The following is a 21,188-nucleotide window of genomic DNA, read 5'->3' on the forward strand; positions in this document are numbered from 1 at the left end:
GCTGGGACGGGGGTGGGATCCCAAACAGGACGAAGCCAATTTTGTTTGTTCCTAGAATATGTAAATGAGTTTATGGATATGCAAAAAGTCTATGAATATGCAACAGGCTGATGTCATGGGAGACAAGGACCAACGGCTGAAGGTTGTTATGGCCTTCAAGACCCCCCAGTTACTTTCAGAGACACCCCTTAATTATTCTGGCTTGATTACATCAGCCTGTTGCATATTCATTGACCCTCATGCATAACCATAAACGCATTTACCTATTTGAGGAACTATTTGACATGGCCCATCCTTGGGGGTGTCTCCCCATTTCAGGAGCCTCCACGGGAATGGAAACTATATACCCCCTCCCTTTGATTATTAATAATAATAGTAATAACAATATACTAATACTAATAATAATAATTTGAAATTAAGGGGCTCTCAGGAAAAGAAATGGGAATAGAAATAACAGTTCCTTATTAGGAAAAATTAAAAATACGAATGCAGTAGTACAAACAAAAAAACAACAGTGACAGAGTCAGAATTCTCCGGGAATCCAGTGAAAAAGGCTGACCCTCTTGGAATCCAGTGGGAAAAGGGCTGATCCCCTGGGAACCCAGTAGAAAAAGAGCTGATCCTTTGGGAATCCAGTGGAAAAGAGCTGATCCTCTGTGAATCCAGTGGGAAAAGCTTGATCCTCTAGGAATCCAGTGGAGAATGAGACTGATCCTTGCAATCCAGTGGGAAAAGGGCTGATCCTTTGGGAATCCATTTCTTACCACCCAAAGACAAGACAAAGGTAGTTTTCATAGGGCATCCCAAGGGTGGAGTTGGGGTTTGGGTCAGGGGAGCAGTTCTTAGCAACACAAGAAGGGTGACATTAACATCCTTCCTCTTAGTAACAGCACTACTTGACACAGAACGCGTCCCCAAATCCTAAATTCCCTCTAAAACAACTGAGAAATTATGGAACTTCAGATATATTCAATTAATTTCCTTCATTTAACCCAGTGTTGGGTGTTTTTAAAGGATGAAGGTGAAGCAGAGGAAAATTAAGGCCAAACCAAAAGGAGAAGCAGCCCGGTCTGTTACCAACATGGATCACAGGTAATGTGAGTGACCAGGGCTGTGACCAAAGTGCCTCCTCCAGTGGGGGATGGAGCTGGAGCAGCGCACGAAGCTCTGCCCGTACTCGGGGCACTCGCAAGGCTTCCCTTAGTGGTGCCTCCGTTCGTGTTGGGTCAAGTTAGAGCTGCTGGAGAAGCTCTTCCCACACTGGGGACACTCGTAGGGCCTCTCCCCAGTGTGGATGCGCCGGTGAATGACGAGGGTGGAGTTGCGCTTGAATCCCTTCCCACAGTCAGGACAGCAGAAGGGCCTCTCCTCCCTGTGAATCCGATAGTGCCGGAGGAGATGGTAGCTGTTCTGAAACCTCTTCCTGCATTTATCACACTCGTAGGGCCTCTCCCCAGTGTGGATGCGCCGGTGCCGGATGAGGTGGGAGTTGTCCTTGAATCTCTTCCCGCAGTCGGGGCATTGGAAGGGCTTCTCCTCCATGTGACTCTGATAGTGCCGGAGGAGATTGGAGCTGGTCTTAAACCTCTTCCCACACTTGGAACACTCGTAGGGCCTCTCCTCAGTGTGGGTCCTCTGGTGCGTGATCAGGCTGGAGCTCCGGCTGAAGCACATCCCACACTCGGAGCATTTGTACGGCCTTTCTCCAGTGTGGATCCTCTGGTGCTTCATCAGCTGAGAGATCAGGCGGAAGCTCTTCCCACACTCCCCACATTCATGGGGCCTCTCCCCAGTGTGGATCCTCTGGTGCCTGATCAGGTGGGAGCTCTGGCTGAAGCTCTTCCCACACTCCCCACACTCATAGGGCTTCTCCCCAGTGTGGATCCTCTGGTGCTTGATCAGGTCGGAGTTCTGCCTGAAGCTCTTCCCACACTCCACGCACGTGTGGGGCTTCTCCCCATCATGTAGCTGCTCACGGAGCACCAGCTCCGAGCTCTGGCTCCATCTCCGGCCGCCTTCCCGGCCCAGGCTGGCTCTTTCCCCCTCAGATCCCCGCCGGCTGCGTTTGCAGCCCCTCCTCGTGCGGCATCTCCGGGGCTTTTCCTCCCCGTTGGCTTCCTGCGCCGTGGAGCCGCTCAAAACGGCCTCTTCCACCAGGTTCTGCCGCGGGCATTTGTCCTCCCTGCTCTCCATGCTCAGCCCCTGCTCTGGGGGAGGAAGGACAAGGACAGGATGGGATTTGCCTCCGTGCCACAGGCAAGGGCAAGGAGATCCCCCAGGGCTGAGCTGCAGCCGGGGCCGTGCTGGGCTGGGAGATGGAGCAGCACAGAGGGGAAAGGGGCACTGACTTCCTCCTCACCTGCCTCAGTGTCCCGGGGCATCTTCCTCTTCCTCGCAGCCTCCCTCGCAGGCAATGGGAAATCCTGGTTTGGGGAAAACAAGGGATGAGAGCGTTTGTAGGACGGTCGGGACGGACGGAGACGAGAGATCTCTGCAGCCAGGGCGTGGAACTTGTGGTTTATTGCAAAGGGCCTGGGTGCAGGGCCCTGCTTGGAGCTGCCAGGCACAGCTCGGAGCAGGCCCAAGAGAAGAGAGGGGTAGAGAGGATGAGAGGGTAAGAAAGTAAGAGGAGAAGAGCGTAAGAGAGTAAGGGTCCCATTACAATACAATTAATTTTCTTCTGTGTTGAATATTCTATTTCTCACTTACCAATCTGGTACAAGATACAAATCCTAGAGCAATTATATACAACCTATAAGAATCAATAGATCACCATACTGTGTTACATTTTCAACCCTAAAATCTCTTCTTTGGACCCCTTCTGCTGAACTAGTAGGGTCTGGACCTGCCTGCAAGCAGAGGGAATTGTTTCATCAAAAGGGGATTACCTTCAGTTGGGCCACACCATTGTTTTCCAGTTGTTCACTAACTGAGATATCTCAAACCTAGCTTTCATTTCAATCTTCCTTACACTTTGTATATTCTCAAAATCTTTTGCCAGACAATCATATTTATAAGGCTTTCCTGTTTCATCGTTCCCAACACACATTGAGATTGAAGGTCCCTTTTGCTGAAGTCCATCACTACAATCACTGGCCACCTGGGCTAAAGAAAAACCTCCCAAACACCTAGATTCAGCCTTGAAAAAGCCTCCAAGGAGGTCCCCGTCCCTCGACCCTCCCCTCTGGTGTTTAGGGGTTCCCCCCTGTCCCACCAGCTGGGGTCATGCTTGGATTGGGGGTCCCCCTTCTGCCCGGTGCCCACCCTGCCCAGGCTGCTGGCAGTCCCAGCAATGCCAAAAGCTCCCCCCTCTTCGCTCTCCCCATTTCGGGATGCCAGGGCTGTTTGGGCTCCCGGGCTCCCTTCTCCCCTCATTCTCTGCTCTGGGCTGCAGCGGCTCCAAGGAGTCCCCCCTGCCCCTCTCCAGGCTCTTGAGGCTCCCGCCAATGGCGGCGCTCCCCCCTCTCTGGGCTCCCCACTTTGGGCTCCTGGGGGACACAGGGCTCTGCTCCTCCAGGCTGCCTCTGCCGACAGCCGCCACCCCCCGATGTCCCCCCAAGGGGCCTTTTCTGCTCAGCCTTGCACTTCTTCAGTCTCCAAACATCCCCCAAAAGCCCCAACCCAGGGACCCCCCAGGATATCCAGGCCGAGCACCCTCTCCCTGCTCATGGGTGCGATGGGGGGGCGATGATCCCACAGGTGGGGGCTGCGAATTCAGGCAGGGATGGACAGTGTGGTTCCCTCAGCTCAGCCTCCATCTGCCTTTGTCCCTCCTCCCCCTGCTCCTCCCCTCTAACCCCACCTCCTCCTCCCCCTTCATCCCTGCCCTTCCCTGCCTCCTCCTCCTCCCCCAGCAGCAGCCACACCCTCGGTTCTCCGTTCCCGCAGCCCTCACAGCACGCCGCAGGAGCGGGGATGGAGCCGGGACAGGTCGGGATGGGCAGCGCGGGGCTCTCGGCTGCTCCAGCCGCTGCGCGCGGGGGGAACCCGGCCCGGGCCAAAGGAGAGGGAAACTGGGCAAACTGGGGGCAGAGCACAAAGCTAAGGATGCAGCAGAAAATGGAGATAAAAGAGTAATGTTAACACTAACTCCACACGAGGAAAAACTGGAAATTGCAAACTTTAGGGAAGCCAAGAAAAAAGTTTTAAACGTGAGGGGAAGTGAACAAGATAAATCAGGGAAATGGAAACTTCTTGATGGAAGACAATTACTTAATAAATGTGCTTCTAAGAAAATATTAGAAGACATGCATCAGAAAACCCACTGGGGTACTCAAGCTTTGTGCGATTATTTTTTAAGGAACTAGGGGTGCACTGGGATTTTTGGAGTTGCAAAGCAAGTAACTGAAAGATGCTTAATTTGCCAAAGGATAAATAAAAAGGTGACGAGAAAAACAACATTAGGAGGTCATGAGTTAGCTCATCGACCATTTCAATGTATCCAAGCAGAAGGTTAGATTTCTTAGGCTCTGGATTTATGTGTAAAAAAAACATTTACCTAGAAGAGAATATGCAATATGTTAGACAGAGGATTATAGAAGAATAAAAATCTTTAAAGTATGAGTAACCTCTGAGAAAATTAAAAGGGGAAATGAAAGGGAAGGGAACAAGAGGAAACATCAGAAAGAGAGTGGGATCCTCTGCAGGTCTTGCCCCCTCCGTTCGCGGCCCAGGCGCCTGTCCCGGGTCCCGGCTCGCTGCCCGCCTCAGCTCCGCCTGCCCGGTTTCCATCCCAGGTGCGGCCTCACTGCCCAGGGCAGCTCCACCTGCCCCGGCGCTGTCACTCAATTTGTGTGCCCTGCTCCCACTGCCTGGCCCGCGGCCGCTCTGCCGGCCATGCTGGGGAAGATGGGGGTTGCTCTGTCCTGCCGCCTGCTCCGAGGTCACCGCGCCCACCGCACCCAGGGGGGGTCCCAGCCATCCCATCCCCGGATGCCCTGCCCGTGCCACCTGCGCTGGGCATCGCCGCTGCTGCCGGGCTCTCCCACCTGCCTTTGCTCTGCCGGCAGCTGCCGGATCAGACGCCATCAGCCATGTGGGGGCTACCCACGCTCCAGGCTCGGGCTCCATGGGAAGATCCCCCTCTGCCGATTCCGGCAACAGACCCTGCCCACACTCCCACCGAGCCTCGGCGGGATATCCTCCCCTGACCCCGTCCTGCTCTGAGGTATGGCCCCTTGGTAACCACAGCTCCGGCTCTTCAAGGAAACTCTGTCTCTCTAGAGGAAGCACCTTATCGAAACACTAGGAGCTCAGTTAAAAGGCAGCCCTCTCCAAATTCTTCCTCAAAACACGGGAGAAAGGCTATAGAAGGTAAAAATGTGAAAGAGTTAGATGAAGGGATTGCTCTATTTCCGCTCAGAGAGGTTCCCATGGGAGTGATGCGCTGCCCTGCCCCGCGGGAGCCACCAGCGCCCCTGCCGGCCATGCCCAGAACTGCATCCAAGGGCAAAGCGCCGCAGCCCAAAGGCCGGGACTGGGTCCGGGCTCTGTTTGCTGTCAGTGCCGCAGCTGTTGGTGTTTGTTTGCTTTACTATACACACTAGTAAAGAACTGGTATTCCTATTCCCATATCTTTGCCTGAGAACCCCTTCATTTCACTAGTCTAGAAATTAAGACAGAGGGGGTTTCCATTCTCCATTCCAAGAGAGGCTTTTTCTGCCTTCCCGAGCAGACACCTCTCTTGTAAAGCAAGACAAGCACCCACAGGCACTGAGGGGGGCTGCAGGAGGGGCACAAGAAGGCCCTGCAGCACTTGGGCACAAAGGCACAGCAGGTGAGTGCAAGAAGGGAGCAGCAAAAGGCCAAGCTGAAGGCAAAGGCCAGGGCACAGCTCCTACAGCCCCTGAGGGATCAACCCCAGGGCCCAAGGGGGCCCCAGCACCCAGGGCACGGGCTCGGCCACAAGCACCTGGCAGAGGCATTGCCCTCCTCGGCAGGGGAGAGCCCACCAAAACAGCCCCTGGCAAGGAACCAGGGCTCCAGCTGCAGGGCACAAGGACACTGCAAGCACAGACAGCAGCACCCTCAGGACCAGCAAGTCCACCCCTTGATGGACATGGATTGGCAGGGCTGTCACAGCTCCATCACACCAGGGACCCACCACACTGCAGCCCTTGAGAACATTCAGAGTGGGTCTACATCGAGAGGAGGCATTTCCTGATGGACACAGGGGCCTCTCAATCCACTCTGAATCTTAGACCTGAAAGGGAAAATAGTAAAGGAATGTTTTATTAACTAGGAAGGAATTTGAGAGCTGGATTTTAATACTGTAAAAGGGATACAGAGGCTAGTTCTGTTCTACCTCTGTGCCAAAATGTGACAAGGCCCATGCTGATGTGAACCTCAAAGTGTGGGCAGCCCCAGGGAAAGAGGGAAAATTAGATATGGAGTCTTTATAAATTACTTTAAAGCAACCAGGACAAGGAATACCCTGTTCCATGAGAGGGAAGGAAGGGCACACAGCCTGGGATTGTGTCCATGTTAAAGGCAGGGCTTTTGGAGCCAAGGATGTCTCCCTACAACACTCCTATCCTGCCAGTCAACAAACTGGATGGATGGACAGGAGGAGGAAACACAGAATTCTCAAGTGTTAAAATGAAGGTTACCTGAGGCGGCTGGTCTGGGCCTTCCAGACAGAGAAAAAGAATTTGAATTACAGGTGGATATTAAACAGGGTCTTGCCAAAGGAATTCTTGTGCTAAAATATTTAACCCTATATAGGATCTCCTATAGTTCAAGTCTGGCATCAATTTAAAGGTCTGACAACCAAAAGAGCTTCTAAATACCGAGCAGGGCTTGGTTATTACAGTATGAAACTTGTTCAATGGCACAGGAGGATTTAGAATTGAGGACAGGGCAAGGGTTTAACCCAGCCTCCTGTTTGAACAGTCTGGAGAGGGGCTGGAAAGGAACCCAGGACTGCACTCAAGGGACGGAGCTCCAGACCCAGGCTGGGACAGATTGATGATGGGACATTCCCTGGCCTGAGGGAGAAAATGTGTTTGTGGATGGCTCTGCAAGGGCAGCAGAATGGAAAGGAGCTACAAGACAGGCTGTTATTAAGGAAGGGGAATCAGACACAGCGCAGGTCACCGCCCCATGCTCAGCTCAACCCACAGAGCTGTGGGTGCCTGTGAGAGCCTGGCACTGAAATGCCCTGAGCAGGAAGGCTTCAACATCTTCTGCTGACACCATGGCACCTAACAGGGGGGCAAAAGCAATTCTCACTGCTTCAGCAACCACTGGAGCAGATATCAAGGGATATTCTCCCACAGGAAGCTGGGCTGGCACAGAGCCTGCCCTGGCACTTTGCTGCTGCCAACACCCAGCCAGGACATCGGCTCCTGCCTAAGGAGTGCAAAGCAGCACCACTGGTGGCCAAGGGGCCCATGCCAAGTGACCCTGAGGCCAGAAACAGCCGCCAGCACAGCTCAACACGGGGGACCCCTCAGCCTGGCCTCAAGGGCTCTGAAGCCCCGGAGATTTGCACTTCCCGCCCGCAGCAGGAGGATGGGAGGCCGCCCCTGAGCCTGCCCTGAAGGCAACGCAGCAGCAGCCAGGGCTCCACAGCGGGCCAAGCCCCTGCGCCTGCCCACAGATCCTCGCCTGGAATCCTCTGCAATCCTGGCCACCCTCCTCTGCCATCTCCAGCCCCTGGGGCCAAGCCTTGCTGCCACTGCTGCAGCTTCAGCGCTGGCTGGGCCCGCACTGCCACAGCTGCTGGGGAACACCACGGCACAATTCCACTCTGGGGCTCACTGACACCCACACTCTGGGCTGCCTGCCATTGCACTGCTGAAAAACGTACCGAGTTTGGTTCTTCTAAATCTTCTTTCTCTGCTCAGGCTTGGTTTGTCTTTGCCTTGGGGAAAGGAATTTTAAAGGTTTTATTTAAGGGATGTTACACCACTCAATGGAGATGAGTTTAACACCTGAACAGACTGGGAACAGCCCAAAAGACACCCACAGAGATAACGACCAGCAACAAAACATCAACATTTCCCAGCAGCAGGAAGACAAGCTTCATTCCAGGCAGCCTCCAGAGGAGCTTTAGAGAAGCAAATGAACACTGCTGGGCAAAGTGTGGACAATGCACCTGGGTCTCTTGCCTGGGGCAGGAACTGGGCTGATTCCCTCTGCCCCTCACCCCAAGCTCTGCCTGCTGGCACTGATGGAATTTGCACAGCTCAAGGCAGACCCCAGGGGGAGGATATCTGACCCTGCAACAGAAATGGGTGAAGCTGCAAAGGGAAACAGCAAATGGGGAATGTTGGGAAAACTTCACTATAAATAAAAGGAGGGAATCATCCCTCTGCCCACTCCAACATGTGCTGGCACTGTCTGTGTTATGTAGGATATATTAGAGCACTGGGGATTTTTTACTACCAAAAATTCAGGGAAATCAGTTGGGAATCCAAGGATTTGATGATTTAATTAGAGAAAGGCAGTCAATTGATGCAGCCCTGGCTGGAGACAGCAGCCAAAACCAGGAAAAGATGAACGGCCAGCAGAACAAATCCTACAACACCATGGACCAGCCCCTGGGAACTCAAACTAATTCATATCAGGAGCCACAGAACCCATTTCTCATTTCAATGCCATCATTAGATTACAAGCTGTCCTTGCAATAATCACCAACCAAACAGCTGCAGCTCCTGACCTTCCTGCTGACAAACCCACTGAAATGAGGAACACAACACTTAACCATGGGATGAGATTAGATCATCTCTTAGCAGAAAAATAAGGGTTTGTGGAAAATTAAATGTCTCAAACTGCTGTTGGCAAACAGATGACAAAGGAAACGTGGTGAAAAACAAAACAACAACGGAAACAAGAAAGCAGCTCATGTATTGGTGCAAACGTGGAAAGGATGGGAATGGGACACAGTTTTGTGGCTCCCTGGCAGACCATGGGTTAAACGAATGCTGTTTCTCCTCTGACGTGCTACAGCAACTCTCATCTTTTTACCATGCTCCACACCTTGAGAGTGCAGCTCATTCAGCAGCTGAGTGAGGGGCCAGGGACTTGTAGATAAGGAAGTAAGGGACGAAATCACCAGCTTCAATAACTGTTACTAATTAACATGGACTGCTGTTCACAGAAAGTCCCGCTAAATTCCTGAACTTCCAGAAGAACAAAGACTTAATAGAGCCGTGAATATCGGCTATTATACAAAAGTGGGGGTGCACATTAACGAGGACATGCAGATGGCGGATGGGGAGGTGTGAACCTTCCAAGCACCTCAGCCAGTGGGCAAAGGGAGAGGGAGATGAGGCCAGCAAAATGAGAATAAAAAAGGGGCTGCGAACTACAACAATGGCAGAGAGCGCACGGCAAATGCCCCACGGCCTCTCCCTCTGCTCAGCAATAAAGTCACTTTTACAGGACTCCTCTGTCTCCTCTGCGCACAGAAACCCCCGCACAGCCCCGGGCACGGGGCAGCCCCCTCTGTCCCAGCCACAGCAACCGCGCCGAGCCAGCGCTGCTCCGGCAGCGGCTCCTGCCGAGGCAGCGGCCGCAAGGAGACCGCGGGCAGCCGCTCCCGCAGCGCCCTCACGCCAGCGGCAACACGCGCAGGACACGGCACAACGAACCCGCCCGAGCCCCCTGCCGCCCCCGAGGCCCGCAGCCAGCCCCGAGACCCCGCACAACCCAGCGCGGCTCCCACCTGCGCTGCGGCCGCCTCCGAGCTCCGCCGCCGCCTCACCGCGCTCCGGCCGCTGCCGCCGCTCACGGGCCGCACACACGCTCCGACAACGGCGCCGCTGCCCAGCCACGGCCACTCTCAGCCCGCCATCGGGGCCCGGCTCCGCCCCGCTCCCACCAATCAGCGCGCCACAACCACGACTGACGGCACCATCGCCCAATCACAGCCAGGGGCGGGCTCTGCACACGGCACAGCCCCGCCCTGCGCTCTCAGGGCGCCCCGGGCTGCGTGAGGGCAGAGCCGGAGCTGAGGAGCAGCCCTGGAACGGGCCCGGGCCCGAGGGGATTGAGCTGAAAACACAAACAAACTTCTCCGCACCTCCCGCCACGGCTTTCCCCTGCGGCTCCGGTGGCTCCGGCTCCGAGGAACGCCCTCAGTTTTCCTGCCCCTAATTAGGCGCATTAGTGCACCGCTTTAATTTACCGCAAGAAAAGGAAAACTGCGCAAAGCTCTGAGGATGAGTGGGGGAAGGGAGCGATTTCTGACAGAAAACTCCAAAATCTCAGACCAGAATAATGAGAACTAAGTGAAGACCCTTAAATCCACTTTTCCTCCCATGCCTCCATTGTGAAAAACGCCCATCACTTTAAAAAAATAATTTAAAGTTTAATAGTAATAAAATTGTCATAAAAATAGTAATATAATTAGAGTAATATAAATTTGAACAATTGAGATTAGGACAATACGAGACAATAAGAAGAAAGTTATGGAGGACCGGGTACCTTTTCTGGGCAAAATAAACCCGAAAAAGGACACCCATTAACAGAGGATTAACCCTTAAAAGCAATAGCCTGTTGCATATTCATACACCTCATACATGATGCATAAATTCCATTCAAACAAAGGATTCTGTCTGGTCAGTGTCAACTTCTGCCTCCTAATCCTCAGCGGCGTCTTCATGGCTGAGCAAGGCAGGAAGAAGTTCGTTTCTTCTGATAAGAGAGCAGTAAATTCTCTTTCTCTGAAAGATATAGGTGTCCTGTGGCTGCTATCTGGTGCAAGTACCTCATTCCTTTCTTTAAAAATATCCCACATACATAGTTCCTACCTTAACTAGAAAACTGCATTTACCACACTGTTAAAATGTTGATACTGCCCTATTAATCACTACAACAAAATACATATAGTATTTTATATCTGCATAGAGACATATAATATGCACTTTTCACACTGCCAAGGTAAAGGGATTCCTTTAATCTGTCTAACCACAAATAAAATAAATAAAAAGGCTGTCTCTGTTACAGGAAAAAATCTGATATGCCCACAAACACCACAAATGGGCGCGGGGGGGAATTCCTGGAATTCTTTCAATTTGCTTTAATGCACATAAATCACCACACTAGTTTTTCCACATAAAATGCTGCACTTGTTGCAAACAAAATCTTAAAATCTCACATACAGAATTATACAGTCCCAAGAATCAAATTACCACAATGCAGGGGAAAAAACCCACACAGCTCTCCTGTACCTCAAGTCTTGGGAATCAACTTATAACAAGCTGTCTCTGTTACAGCTCTGACAACCCACAAAGACCAGTTTAAGTTAAAACCCTTCTAAAAGGGTGGCTTAACCCTCTTGACTCAGGCTCAAGCTTAATACACAGCTTAACAAAGATGACACACAACAAAAATTACCAGCTTGTTACAATTGTAACTTTTACACAATAGTCAGCAAAATCTCACACTACACCAGATGAATCCAAAGTTGCATCTTTGCAAACTCCACAAGGACAGGGACCACAAAGGCACCGTGTTACAGCGTTTGATCCTCGCCTCCCAGGTCCCACAGGCAAAGGATTGGTTAACACCTGAACACAAAGCCTTATAAAGACTGGTTATACTCAAACACCAGGTGTCACAGCAAATGCTGCTCCCCAAAACTAGAAAGTTCACACACACAAACTCACTGTGAAAGGGGTATTTCTTTCCACACACACCAACTCAGCTATAACAACCTTAGACCAGCATTTGCCCTTACGACTGCTAGCCCCAGTTGGTGGCAAACTGAGCTCTCTATGCTGAAACAAATGGCAGCACCAAAAGCCCGAGCTCAGTACAACAGTTCAACAACTCTTTCTTCTGGCAACCAGATTTCAACTGCAACTTCAGCTTGCAAGCACACTACAGAGGCACAAATTGCACGTGGGACATCTCCCACGACTTACCAAAGGGCCTCTCCTGACCACGCCTTACCGGTCACTGTTTAAAACTGTCTCAATTTTTAAACATACCATTTTGTCTGGAGTTTTAGTAGTCAGGGGTCCTTGTCTGCTGCTGGATGAACAGTCTGTGCAGCAGAGCCCACTCTTCCAGGAATATCCTGGGGGTGCTGTTGCAGAATGCGGCCTTTGTCGGGGATGAGCCATTTGTCAGGTGCAGGGAAAACTCGGGGCTCAATGTGAGTCAACAGCAAGTTCCGTTTATTGAAGAGAGCATCAGACACTTATACAGCAAGTAATAAGCTTATGAATATTCTGTAAGCCAAGCGAACTATTGGTTAAACTATACCATCAACTCTTCCTCATTCCTTTGGGCCTACATTCTCTATTTCCCACGTCTCTCTGTCCACTTGTTATCATACCCAGCTAGGCCCAAGGACACGCTATCTTGCAGGTGCAAAAACTCCAACTAGCTGTGTTCGGTACTTTCCCAACTCCTGGTCGGCTAACAAGCGAATGTCTACGTGATTTCTGTCATGTAGCCACTTCTCCACAGGATGCACCAAGGGGGTCCATGACCTGAGCTGGTCTCACAGCCCAGCAGAGCCTCCTCCTGGCTGGCTTTGTAACTGAATCATTAAAACTGAGGATCATGGACAAAGTCTCTCTAACTAGTCAAAAGTTAGAAAGTTGCATGTTTATTACACTGGTGGGCAGCACAGGGGAGTCATTCTCAAAATGCATGACCGCACTACATAAGGATTTTTGCCTCCTGTTTATTTCCCAAAATAATACATATACATAACCCCAGCACCTCCCATCCCCGCATTGTATTAAAATGAGGTTATTAATCCTTCACGCGTGCGCAATTCTTCTCTTGAATTGGGTCGGTGGTCTCAAATTGGGCCAGTGGTCCCAGGGATGAAGTCAGGAAGGTCTTCATCAGGTGCTGGGCATTGTTCTACCGGTTTCAGTATGTTCCTATAATGGTTCACTTGCTCCACTTCTTTCTACAAATGAGCTCATAATATAACAATTAGCTTTAGCTTAAGCATCCAATAATCATTAACCTAACATTGGTGTATCTAACTTCAATATGAATTGGTTCTAACACTCAGCTAAAATCCTAACCCTTTAAACTCATGATTCAATAGGACTTAGCAAAACATAAGATGTGAAAAAGGCTTTTGTGTAACTAAAAACAGTGTAAGGCCATCCACTGACCAGCCTGTCCAAGTAATAAGATAACCGTGACACAAAGCAGAGCACCAGAGGACAATTAGACAATACCATGTTAAAATTAGGGAGGCCATACTGCATCCTTATCAGAGGATGTGAAACAGCAGGATGGAGACACAAAAAGAAATAAAATATATTGACCTGACACACAGGATGTTGTGCAGATAAGCTGGAGTGTGAAGAAGTCAAAGAAAGAACTTCCCAAAACATCAGAAAGTTCACAAGAATTTTTGAATAATGCATGAAACATATGAATGTGCATATATCTCAGCAATGTAACAGTATAAAGATAACATTGTCTATGTACACCCCTGTGTTCTTTGGCTGTTTGCCAAGAGCACTCCAGCGCATGGGAGGGGGGGGGGAAATATCGTCCTTTTCTGGATTTTTATTGTTATTGTTATTATTCTTCTTATTATTATTATTACTACTATTACTCTTACTCTTACTATTACTATTAAACTTTTAAAAACTCTAAGCAGTGAGTTTTGTTTTTCACACCCTGAACAGGATCAGGACCCCCCTGAGTCCCCCATTCCTGTGAACGAGGACCCCCTGCACTGGATCCCAGCCAGGCCCTTATCTAGCACCGGGACCCCCCCAAACCCTGATTCCCAGGAAGGGACTCCCCCTGAACCCCCATTCCAGGGTACCAGGACCCCACTGCATGCCCTTATTCAACACCAGGACCCCTGTTCACCCCCATATCCGGGACTGGAACCCTCCCAAAGCCTCCATTCTCAGGCACAGGGACCCCCCTGCACCCCCTTATCTGTGGATATATCTTATCTGTGAATATATGTATTGTTATAACAGCAATAAGAATACAACAACTGAAATGTAGTGAGAGTCCTATGTGTTACATAAGTGGGTCCTAGCTATTCTAAATGAGTCACAGCTGCGAAGTCCTTGGTCGGGCAGCAGCTGTGGCTCGTAAAGATAGCTGGGATAAAAGGGGTGGGTCGAGAGCCCAGGAGGAGCCCCTAAGAAGACACATGAAGAACTGTGTTGCAGAGAAAACAGCTTGCTACAGTATGGGACTTGAGAAATATGAATAACAACAAGAATGAAACACTTATCCAGAACAGGGCCCCCCTGCACCCCCTTATCCATCACCGGGATCCCCCTGCTTCCCCTCATCCAGCCCGGGGATCCCCCTGCACCCCCTTATCCAGCCCCAATGCCCCCCCGCACCCCCTTTTCCTGGACCCCCCCCTCCCGCCTTCCCCAGCCCCCACCCATCACCTTCCTCAGCACCGGGGGCCCTGCACCCCCTTTCCTGGGCACAGGGACCCCCTGGAACCCCCATTGCCCTCACCCCCCATTCCTGGGCACAAGGACTCCCCGAACCTCCGTTCCTGGGCAGGGGGACCTCGCTGCACCCCCTTATCCGGGACTGGGACCCCTCCTGGACCCCCTTCACGTGTTCTGGGACCCCCCGCACCCCTGCCCGGCCCTCCCGCCCTTCCCAGACCCCAGACCCGCCCTTTTCCTTCACCTTTGCACCCCCAGATCTCCCAAATTTCCGGATCCCCCCAGTTCTCCCCTCCAGGCGCTTCCTTAAGGGGGTCCCAGGGGTTCCCAGGTGTTCTCAGAGGGTTCCACGGCGGTCGCAGCGGGATCCAGAGGGATTCTCTGCAATTCCCCCGTCCCCTCCCCGCCCCGCCCTCCTCGGTCCCTTTCGCTTCCGCGTCCCAACCTGCGAGACCGGGATCTGCCCGACGACCGATGACGTCACTGACAGATCGGGCTGCCATTGGCGGGCGGGAGACAGCGGGGCCAATGGCGGGGCCGGAGGCGGCTGTGGGAGCCGGGCCATGGCTGGGGCGGGGCCGCAGCCGAGCAGCGCCATGGCTCCAGCGCTGGGTCTGGGGCTGCTCTGGGGGCTCCTGGGGGACCTGGGGGGCGCGACCAAAGGTGAGTGGGAACCCCGAAACCGGGAGCTCCCTGAGCGTCCATTTGCGGGCACCGGGACCCACCTGAACTTCTGTTATCGGGCACAGGAATCCCCATAGCCCTATTTTGGGTCCTGTGACCCCCTCCATCCCCTCCTTCAGCACCGGGACCCCCTGTTCCCCTTATCTGGTACCGGGACCCCTCTGAACTCCATTCCTGGGCTCGGGGATCCCCGTGAACGTTCATTTCTTGGCAGCGGGACCCCCTGCGCCCCCTTATCTGGCCCCGAGACCCACCGGATCTCCCATTCCTGGGGATCAGGATCCCTTTGAACCCTGAATGTCGGCACGGGAACCCCCCTGAACCCCCATTCCTGGGCACTGGGTCAGCCCTGAATCTCCATTTCTGGGCACCAGGACCCCCCTTCACCCCCTTATCCGGGACTAGGATCCCCCCCACACCCCCGTCAGTGCTCTGGGATCCCCCTGCCCCCCTTTTCGGGCATCCCGCCCTTCTCAGACCCTTTGGACCATTTCCTTGACCTTTGGATTCCCCCAGGTCTCCCAACTTTCCGTGTCCCCCCCGTTTTCCATTCCAACCGCTTCCCGAAACGGGGTCCCAGAGGGTCCCAGGGCGTCGCAGGGGGGATCCTGAGAGATCCAGATGAACTCCCTGGAATTCCCCGTTTCCCTCGTCCCCTCCCCCGGCGTTCCCTCGGTCTTTTCTCTTTCGCGTCTCCCAAACTGCGTCCGCCCGCCTCTCCCAGCCCCAGACCCCCCTTTCTGTGACCAGGGACTCCCTGGAGCCCCATTTCTGCCTTTCCCAGCTCCTAGACCCCATTTCCCTGAACACCGGGGACCCCTGGACCCCCTTTGGTGGGCACAGGGACCCCCTGGATCCCCCATCCCGCCTCTCCCAGTCCCTTCATTGGACCTTGGACCCTTACAGGCTCTCCTGGTTCCGTTTCCTGATCCTTGGACGTCCCCACGTGGTCCAGGAAGGTCCCTGGGTGGTTGTGGAGGTTCCAGGGGGATTCGGGGCTCTGGGACACCTCCTGAATTTTCAGTCCTGGGCACTGCCCCCCTCTGCACCCTCTCATCCAGTACCAACAACCCCCTGCACCCCCTTTCTCCTTTGTCCTGCTTTCCCCAGTCCTCCTCTTTTTCTTGTCCCTGAGACCCCCTGGACCCCCATTCCTGCTTTTTTCAGGCCCCAGCCCCCCCCTTTCCTCTGCATAAAGGACCCCTGAGCCTCTCCCATTCCCAGCTCTCTCCGCCCTGTGACCCCTTTCCTCAGCACTGGGGATCCCTGGACCCCCTTTCCTCGGCACAGAGATCCCCTGGAACCCCCATCCCACTTCTCCCAGTCCCTGCACCTCCTCTCCCATAACCCTGGAACCCGCCGAGCCCCCATTCCTGGACACCAGGACCCCCTGCAGGCCCTTTCCTGTCCATCCCGCCTCTCCCACCCTGCACACCCTTTCCTTGGCCCCAGGATCCCCAACCCCCTTCCCAGCTCTCCCAGTTCCCCTTTCATTGATCCATGATCCCCTCAACCCCCCCAAATCTCCGTGTCCCCCCAGTTCTCCACTCCCTGCGTTTCCTGGATGTGGCAGTGTCGGAGCCCAGCCCGGGGATCCCCCAGTACATGACCATGGGGTTCGTGGATGGGATCCCCTTCGAGCGCTACCACAACAAGCGGGGCCAGGTGGAGCTGCTGACGCAGTGGATGAAGGATGGAGCTGAGCCAGGATATTGGGATAGAGAGAACCAGATCTATGTGAGGAACCAGCAGGTGGCTGCCAGGGACCTGGAGAGACTGCGGGAGTGATACAACCAGAGCGCGGGTGAGTGGGGGGATCTGTGGGGCTGGAATGGGATCCATGGGGCTGGGATGGGATCTGGGGGGCTTGAATGGGAACTGTAGGGCTGGGGTGACAATCCATAGGGCTGGACTGGGATCTATAAGTCTGAGGTGTGCATTCACAGGGCTCCAAGGAGCTGAAAATAGGAATCCATTAGGTTGGGATGGAATATCTTGTGATCCATGGGTTGGAATATGGATCTGTGGGGATGGAATAGGATCCCTGGGGCTGGGATGGAATTTATAGGTCTCCAGTGTGGATTCACAGGGCTCCAAGGGGGTGACACAGGGATCCATTAGTCTGGGATGGAATATCTTGTGATCCCTGGGGCTGGGATGGGATCTGTGGGGACAGGTTGGGATCCATGGGGTTGGGATGTGGATCCAAGGGCTAGGATGGGATCCATGGGGCTGGGGTGGGATCTATAGGTCTCAGATGTGGATTCACAGGGCTCCAAGGGGCTGAAATGGGGATCCATTAGGCTGGGATGGGATATCTTGTGATCCATGGGGCTGGGATGGGATCTGTGGGGCTGGGTTGGAATCCATGGGGTTGGGATGTGGATCCATGGGGCTCCAAGGGGCTGGGATGAGGCTCTGTGGGTCTCCATCAGATTCTGTGGCTGGAATGGGGATCTGTGGGGCTGAGACACAATTCCATGGGTCTCTGTGGATACAATCCCCCCAGGTCTCCACACAAGGTTGAGAGTTTATGGCTGTGACCTCCTGTCTGACGGGAGCATCCATGGATCCCAGCAGATCGGCTACGATGGGCGGGATCATCTCTCCTTTGACCTGGGATCTGGGAGGTTCATGGCAGCCGACAACGGTGCTGAGATCACCAGGAGGCGCTGGGAACAGGAAGAGGTGGCTGAGGGTTTGATGAATTACCTGAAGCACGAATGCCCGGAATGGCTCCGGAAATTCGTTGGATATGGGCAGAAGGAGCTGGAGCGCAAAGGTGGGAGCAGAATTCCTGTGGAGATTTGGGATTTGGTAATGGAGGACTTGGGATCACGGTAATTCCTGTGGGAATTCCATGGGTAGATCTCACCTCAGTCCCATTCCCATGGAATTCCGTGGTCAGATCTCCCCTCCATCCCATTCCAGTGGGAATTCCATGGTCAGATCTCACCCCAATCCCGTTCCAATGGGAATTCCATGGATGTCCCTCACCATTATCCCATTCCAGAGCCCCCTGATGTCCATGTGTCCGGAAGAGAGGAACACAGGACGCTGATCCTGTCCTGCCACGCGTACGGATTCTACCCCAACACCATCGCAGTCAGGTGGATGAAGGGGGGTGAAACCTTGGATCAGGAGACGGAGTGGGGCAGGATCGTTCCCAACAGTGACGGCACCTTCCACACCTGGGCCAGGATCGAGGCGCTGCCGGAGGAGCGGGAGCAGTACCGGTGCAGGGTGGAGCATCCTGGAATGCCAGAGCCTGGGATCTTCGCTTGGGGTGAGGCTGGGAATGTGGGGATTGGGAATTTGGAATTCCCAAATGGGGATTCCCCTCACCTCCTCACTATCCCACGTTTCCCAGAGCTGACATCTGGCGGGAATCTCACCATGGTGGTCTCTGTGTCCATCATCACTGCCATCCTCGTCCTCATTGTCCTCATCGGATTCGGCGTCTGGAAGCTCCAATCCGGTAACACACGGGATGGGGGTCAGGAAGGGACACGAATCCACCCGGCACCGTTCTGGGAATCCTGTGCCACCAACGCTGATCCCACTTTGTTTCCACAGGGAGGAGGGACAGGAATGGATACAACCCGGCAGCTGGTGAGTTCCAATGGCGGATCCAGCTCTGGATCCCTTCTGTGCAAATCCCAGGATGGATCCAGGGGTTAATCCCAGTGTGTGATCTGTGCTGGAATCTCATGGATCTTCTCTTTCTGCAGGAAGGGACACGGGAACCAACAGCTCAAGCACAGGTATGGAGCAGGATCAGGGTGGGATTCCAGAGGGGGATCGGGGCAGGATGGATGGACTGGGATCAGGGAGGGGTTACGGAACAGGGCAGGAGTCCGTCCAGAGTGGGATCAAGTGGAACTTGAACTGTAGAGTGGGATTGGGGCTGGATTCTGGAGCAGGATTAGGTGGGATGGATGGAGCAGGATTGGTCCAGGATGGATAGAGTGGGATCAGGGAAGGATTCCAATTCTGAATTGGGTGGGATGGATGGAGCCGGACTGGGGCAAGATTGGGGTGGGATCACGTGGGATTCTGCAGCAGGTCCTGCTCTCCATGGGCTCCAGCCAGGCCAGCCTGTGGAATGGGGACAGGGACAGGGTGACACCACGACCCTCTCTTATCCTGGCAGCAATCACTGCCTGAGTGATCCATGGAGCTGGATCCGGCCCCTTCCCTCTTCCCAGGAAAGCTGAGAGCTGCCACCAGAGCTGATCCTGCTGCTCCCACCCACCCCACAGGTCTTTCTAACAGATCCATTTCCAGTTTTCCATTTCCCAGTGTTTTAAAGCCAAGAACCACAAATATTCACAATGCTTCAGTTCTGGTGTGAAATTATCCTGCTTGGGGCAATAAATCTACTTGAGGCAATATCCTGCATTGTCAAGCAATTTGTATTCTATTTACTGTCTGTATGGAAGTTGTTTTCTGTTAAGTAGGCAGTTTTCCTTATCTCTTCCACAACCTGGGAGATACCTGCTGAAAACAGACTATTGAATGTGACTGCCTGACTGATAAGTACTATAACATCCCAGTGTGAGATGCTCCGCCCAGAGGGGAGAGCCAAGCATTCCTACCTGGATATAATCTTGAGGTTCTGGAACACCAGCACAGTGAGACAGAGTGAAAAATCCCCCAGAGTAAAAATCCATTTTGAATTAGGTGAAATGTCTAAAAAGGGTGAAAAGTCTGTAAGGCCAAAGCTGAAGGGAAAACTGCAGAACTGAGATAATGAGGAGACAGGGGGAGACAGATAAAGAAAAACAGAAACTACTGCAAGGGCAGGCCGGCCTGACCCAGGAATTCTTTTTGATAAAGGGGAACTGGTGGCAAATGTCACGCGGAGCCCATAAAAATTAATATGTATGAGCCTATTGTGAAACTGTATGCATATGTATTTGTAATGGAGATAAAAGGAGATCTAAAGTTCTCGGAGGTATGCATGACCTTTTAGGGAGAGAAATCTCCAGATGCATCCAGCGCTGCAATAAACATACCAAACTTCACAACTTTTACAAAGTTGTGGGGTTCTCTTTTTTTTCTCCGCAAAATAACAGCTTTCTCCACTGGATCCCCAAAGGAACAGCAGCTGCCTCTTCTTCCCCTGGATCTTCAGAGAAGACTCCACCCTTCTACAGGATCCCTACTCCAGCAGAACCCACCTGACACTCCAGGAGGATTGCAGTCACAATTCCAATGGGACTGCTACCCACACCCTGACCCACAGGGTGTCAGGTTGTGTTCTGACTCTGTCAGTGTTGTTCTAGTGTGCTGCATTGTTCATTTTATCCTTTTATATTTTTCCCTAGTAAAGAACTGTTATTTACTGCTCCCATATTTTTGCCTAAGAGCCCCTTAATTTAAAATCTATAGCAATTCGGAGGGGTGGGGAGGGTTTACATTCTCCATTTCAGGGGAGGCTCCTGCCTTCCTTAGCAGACTCCTGTCTTTCCAAACCAAGACAGATTTTGGCACCCAAGAGCACAGAAACAAAAAGGGAATTTCAGTTCTTGAGTAATCTGATTTTTTGTGTGCATCTATAGAAACCTCATTAAGCGACACCATATGGTCCACCTTGCCCTGGTTTGGGTGGCATGTGATCGTGGCTGTATTTCTCCCATTGGTAGGCCCTTATCTAAACATGGGTCCTATAACCAAGGCTACCGTGTCTGTTATCCGTTTTGTTTTATGGGTGAATAAGGTGAGGAATTAATGGATTTTTAACTTCCTCTGGAAAGCAGGCACATGGATTCACAGCTATCACACCCTAACTGTATGTTTCTGGGGTTACTTTAATAATGGCACCTGCTGTAAAGAAATGACACTGGGCGAAATCTTCTCCAAACCCTTTAACCATCTCTTTGGGTCCGCCCCACCAGTTTTTGAAGTGTTCAGATCCACTCTAAATATTAATGATATCATACAGTGTCTGAAGTTGCTGATAGGCCTGCTCTATTTAGCATTTAGAGAGAAGGGGAGACTAACCTGGATAACCACCCTGACACCTACTCCAGAACCCAATACGCTACTAGAGTCTAGGGATGCTGCTGCCCCAGAGCCTGATCCTGCCCCACAGCCCACCTCAGATATGAACCACCCAGATTGCTGGAGGGTCTGGTGAAG

At 52.6% G+C, this 21,188-nt stretch overlaps 1 long non-coding RNA gene and 2 pseudogenes across 1 annotated transcript; 1 reads left to right on the plus strand and 2 right to left on the minus strand.

Moving 5' to 3' along the window:
- The window catches only part of LOC134432716 (uncharacterized), an 899,340-nt pseudogene that overhangs the window by 41,353 nt on the left and 836,799 nt on the right, over positions 1–21,188 (minus strand).
- On the minus strand, positions 12,112–14,753 carry LOC134432862 (uncharacterized). The gene is made up of 2 exons (XR_010031426.1): positions 14,605–14,753; positions 12,112–12,877 (listed from the first exon to the last, which is right to left on the minus strand). It is a non-coding gene; the product is annotated as an uncharacterized LOC134432862 (long non-coding RNA).
- Positions 14,909–19,436, plus strand: LOC134432806 (class I histocompatibility antigen, F10 alpha chain-like; annotated as a pseudogene).

The sequence above is a fragment of the Melospiza melodia genome (assembly GCF_035770615.1).
Source record: "Melospiza melodia melodia isolate bMelMel2 chromosome 7 unlocalized genomic scaffold, bMelMel2.pri SUPER_7_unloc_1, whole genome shotgun sequence".
In the NCBI taxonomy this organism is placed as follows: domain Eukaryota; kingdom Metazoa; phylum Chordata; class Aves; order Passeriformes; family Passerellidae; genus Melospiza; species Melospiza melodia.